Below are 5,259 nucleotides of genomic sequence, written 5' to 3'. Positions count from 1 at the left end.
ATTGATTTGAAGAGCCTTTATGTGTTCAAAAAACTTCTGGTAGTCAACATCATTTTTTTCTTGTCTAGCACGAGCAGGAAATGCCAGTGGTGGCAAATACGGCTTAAGAAGAGGCTTATTTTTCTATTCAGGTGGGGGACTCGTCGAGTCCGTAACCTCGACTCGGCGAGTCGGGTTGGGAATTTATCATTCTCCATGTTCTGCTTCTTCTTCTTGCACCATCTTAGGATCTTCTTGCTGAATAGGGGCCATAGGAGTTATAATCTTCTCACTCCTAGTTGTTATGATATTTATATGTGCACCTTTTGGGTTACTTTCGGTATTACTAGGAAGTCCACCCGATCGTCTCTCATTTACTTGTTGTGCAAGTTGGCCTAGCTGCTTTTCTATGTTGAGAATGGATGCTTGCTAATTCCTAAGAAAAGATTGTTGATATTTCATCATACTTTGGTGTTCTATCAACATATTTTGTTGATCTTTGATTGCAACATCGGTATCATTATGTCTTTTTTCGGACGCTGCCATGAACCTTGTAAGCATATCTTCCAAATCTAATTTCTTTTCATGTACCGGTTCCTCCTTTTCATGTACCGATTCCTCCTTTTGATAAACGCCTCTATCTTTTTGCTTATATTTTTCCTCCTTTGTCTTTTTATACTCATCATATGGTAGCCATTCTTTCTTGGGTTTTCGCCAATTATCATCATACCTATCTCCACTTCAATAGCATACTTGTACTTTCCGGTTCCCGTTCTTGTCAAGGTCACAGTCTTAGTAAGGTGAGTCCCTCTACATATTTTGCATCCCACTCTAATAGCATGGATGGATTGGTCCATCTTAGTCATTCTTCAGTCCATGCTTTCCAATTTTGCCATCATTTTTGCCATGTCATCAGTAATAGAGTTCACCGCCCCTCGAGTTAAGTCATTCCTTGGGTTATAATATTATTTAGAGTGCTTAGAGAATTCTTCAATTAGTTCTTTGATCACCAGGGGTGGCTTCTTTGTGAGAGGTCCTTGCAAATCAAGTAGCAGCCAAGTTGTTACATTAAATCCATCATAGAAAATGGAGACTTCTTGTTGATTGTTTAGATCATGATGTGGGAAATTCCTTAGTAGGCCCTTGTATCTCTCCCAAGCCTCATAAAGTGACTCTCCAGTTTATTATTCAAAGTTGGCTATGGCTTTCTTCAACTTGGCTATCTTCGAAGGAGGGCAAAACTGGTCAATAAATTCTTCTTTCATTTTAGCCTATGTAGTGATGGATCCGAGAGGGAGTGATTTCAGCCAATCTTTCGTAGCTCCCTTGAATGTGACCGGAAGTTCCTTAGTAGGCCCTTGTATCTCTCCCAAGCCTCATAAAGTGACTCTCCAACTTGTTATTCAAAGTTGACTATGACTTTCTTCAACTTGGCTATCTTCGAAGGAGGGCAAAACTGGTCAATAAATTATTCTTTCATTTTAGCCCATGTAGTGATGGATCCTGGAGGGAGTGATTTCAGCCAATCTTTTGTAGCTCCCTTGAATGTAACCGAAAGCATACGAAGCAAAACGTTTTCGCGAGGTACATTTGGAACATTGAAGTAGTCGTCTACATCGTTGACCTCGTTCAAATATTTATATGCGTCTTCGTGATCTTTCCCATAGAAGGGGATTTCCTTAAGTTGAAAAAGTATGTGGCCTTTGAGTTCGAAAATGGTTGTCGTAGGAATGAAGGGTTGCACGAGTCACAAGTCGGTATTGTCATGTATCCTTTTCTTCCATTCACCCATGGGAACTTCATTGATGTTTTCCATGGTGTTAGCGGGTTCGTCTTCAAAGTCGCTTTTTTTTTTCGGATTCGGATTCGTAATCGTTTACTTCCGGGATTGGATATCCTTCATAATGTTCAAAATTACTTTCCTCGCTCTTTTGACTGCTAGAACCACCTTCCTTATTGTTTTTCTTATTTCCAAAAACTGATTTAAGGTCCTTGAAAGGTGATTTCCTTGGCTGATTAGAACTTTCAACACGTTTGTTTTTGTTTTTCTTAAGAGCGGATTCCGGATCTTCGTAAGGAGGAACTAGGGGTGTGTCGGATCCTCGGGTCATGCAAAAATTGAAATCAAAACAAGAAACATGCGTAAAAAGAATAAAAATAAAATACAAATGAAAGTGAATTTCAGCGATGGACTCGCCAAGTACCTTCGAGTGCACTCAGCGAGTTCAATGCGAAAATAGAAAAAAAAAATTAAACAAAAAATTCTAAATACAGATAAACTCAAACTAAACCTAATAACTAAACTACTAAAGCAGTAACTTTGTGCAAGATAGATCCCACACAAAGGATCGATAATACTAGAAATTCGAATTAATTTTTGAACCGTTCCCCGACAACGACGCCAAAAACTTGATGTGTGTAAAACTAACTAGTTTTATCCTACTTTTTTAATTATGAATTTGACAAAAAAAAAAAGGCAGTGGACCTGTCAATTGGTGGTATAAATTAGCAAGCATGGTATCGAACTCAGGGAACGTAAATTAAACTAATAATTAAAATTAACTAAGCAAGTAATAAATGTAAAAGGTTTTCTCTAGTTTTGCAAGACTAGAAACTTAACTAAAAATTAACTAAAATTAACAGCTAAACAATTAAAATGCAACTAAATTCAATAATAAAGATGACTTTTGTTTAGGTTCGAATCATTTGATCCTATGGTTGATTTTATGGTAAATGTATCGGATTAACTTTTCATTGGCTACTGATTAAGGTGATTAGGTTCACTTTCGTTATTACTAATCCTTAGAAAATAGATTAATTCAAGAAATGGTCAGTTGTCTAAATTAATGAATTTCCTAGTTTATTAATTCGGGTTAAGTAAGACTTGTAATGGTTAGTTAGATTAATAATTCACTTAACCTCTTGTTAATGGTTTATCACACAAGCTCACACATTAATTTACCTATTTTCTAATTAATTCTAGTTTCGCATTCGCTATTCCTAAGCATATAACTATGTTTTCACATAAATCATACGATTTAGCAATTAAGAGATGTTCATGCAACTTAATATGATGGATAATTAACTGAAAATAGTTGTAATTAACACATAAGGTTCTTTAACAAGCTTAACAAAACAAAATCACCAAATTAAATTAATCCTAACCATAAAATCAATCCATATTTACAAAATCATCTACCCTAAACAGAAGACAAATGTTTTAGTTCATAATTGCAGTAACAATAAACTAAAAAACGAAATTCATAAGTTTAAACATGATTCAATCAAAGGTTTAAGTAAGAATACACTTGAATTGCCTTTAATCTTCCCAAAATCGAATGCTTAGACTTCATCTTCGATTTTCTAGGGTTCCAACAGTACCTAAATCGCAGCCTAGCCTTCAAGGGTTTCAAGAGAAAGCCTCAATTCGGGATTGTGAGTTCTATTTATAGATTTCATAAAACAGGGGTGTAACGACGTGAATTTTTAAAACAATTTTTCAATTTCAACATAACATATTTCATAAAATATTCTCAAAACCCAATGCATCAAATAGTATCTAAAATACAACATCTCCCAGAATCTTAAATACTCAATACTCTCTCAGTGTATACAAATCACGCCCGCGCCTTCCCGTGATCCTCGCTAGTACCTGAAACACATAAGACACAACACAGTAAGCATAAATGTTTAGTGAGATCCCTAAAATACCACATACATCACATAAGCCACCCGATGCTATAACTCGGTATGATCCTCAGGTCAATGTGTCTCAGCGGGACCCTCTAGTCCCGTATCTCGTTGGACCCTCTGGTCCGGTCTAAATCGTTGGACCCTCTGGTCCGATTCATATAACACATAGCATACATACATTGTATATAAATCTCAGACATACACAAATAGTAAATACCCTCCGGTCTGCACATAAATACCACTCTAGGTAATGTATAGTGAGAAGACTCACCTCGTAAGATGTCTAGTAACTCTCGTGCCCGATATCCTCCGTCTAGCCTTTGCCTATTACAATGATAATAAATCTGTCAATATTCTCTTTACTTCCTCATTCTAAAGAATGGGTAGAAGACCATTCTACCCTTGCCTGACCCCTCCTAATCAGTTAGACCCAACCCTAATGATCAACTGAAGTCAATCCCAGTCAATGGCCAAATTTGAACAGACTCGCCGAGTGCACTCGTTGACTCAGTGAGTTCATGTGTATACCTTGAATCCTTCTAAGACCTCACTCGACTCATCGAGCTAACCTCCCAATTCGACGGGTTACCACTGGTCACGAATCGCGGGGCAACCTGATCTGACTCGTCGAGTTCTCTCATGGACTCGGCGAGGTTCCTCCGTGGTATTACTCATTTGACCTTCTGAGGTTAGATTTGTTCATCTAATCTATAGATCTAGCCTTTTAGCACCCAAAAGTCATGTAAAGGTCTGAACTTGATGTCCATGCATGGCATATCAAGCTCCATTCGATGACATAACCACTTTAATGGTGTTTTAGGCTCAACACACTCATGGTACTACATAAATCTAAGCTCAAGGGACTCTTTGGACCTATCAAGGTCCAGATCTGATGTCTAAGTCAAAAAGGGACCTCTCATCTTCATAACCTAGCTCCAAAAGAGGGTAAAGGACCCTAAATCCATGAGATCTATCCAATACAAGAGATTAGGTGCAGATCTGTACCTAATACAAAAGTATTAAGTGAAGTAGCAGCCAATCCCATGACCTCCTTGCTGCTAACCCTTGAAACTCGTCTCCTTCTTTTCAAAGAACACACCAAGAAGCTCACAAAGGTGCTATTTCTCACTCTAAGCTCTCAAAGGAGATTAGGGTTTTCATAAGGGTTTGTGTGGCCGCAAATGAAGGCGATAAGGACCCTTAAATAGGTCCCAAACCCAGGCAATTAGGGTTTTCCTCATCAACACGGACTCGTCGAGTCCATTCATTCGTCATCTAAACGCGGCCCTACTCGACGAGTTGAGGCACAAACTCGTCGAGTCCTTCCAGTTAACTTAAAATAAATAATTAAAATAGCGTACCCAAAAATTTGGATGTTACAGTTCTCCCTCACTCGAATCAGACTTCGCCCTCGAAGTCTTCGGCCGTAAACAACTCCGGATGCTGCTTCTGCGTCTCCGACTCCTGATCCCAGATCAATTCGGACCCTTTCCGATGTTGCCACTGGACCCGAACCAGAGGCACCTCCTTGTTCCTTAGAACCTTGACCTTCCCATCCAAGATAGCGATCAGTCTCTTAATGTAGTT

At 38.5% G+C, this 5,259-nt stretch overlaps 1 non-coding gene across 1 annotated transcript; it reads left to right on the top strand.

The window, feature by feature from the left end:
• The first annotated feature begins 1,089 nt into the window (after window positions 1-1,089).
• On the top strand, window positions 1,090-1,196 carry LOC145018863 (small nucleolar RNA R71). Its single transcript, XR_013667224.1, has one exon. It is a non-coding gene; the product is annotated as a small nucleolar RNA R71 (small nucleolar RNA).
• The last annotated feature ends 4,063 nt before the right edge of the window (window positions 1,197-5,259 follow it).

This window comes from Lactuca saligna, chromosome 9 (assembly GCF_052625555.1).
Source record: "Lactuca saligna cultivar CGN05327 chromosome 9, ASM5262555v1, whole genome shotgun sequence".
NCBI lineage: Eukaryota > Viridiplantae > Streptophyta > Magnoliopsida > Asterales > Asteraceae > Lactuca > Lactuca saligna.
This window is presented reverse-complemented; position numbering and strand designations above follow the sequence as displayed.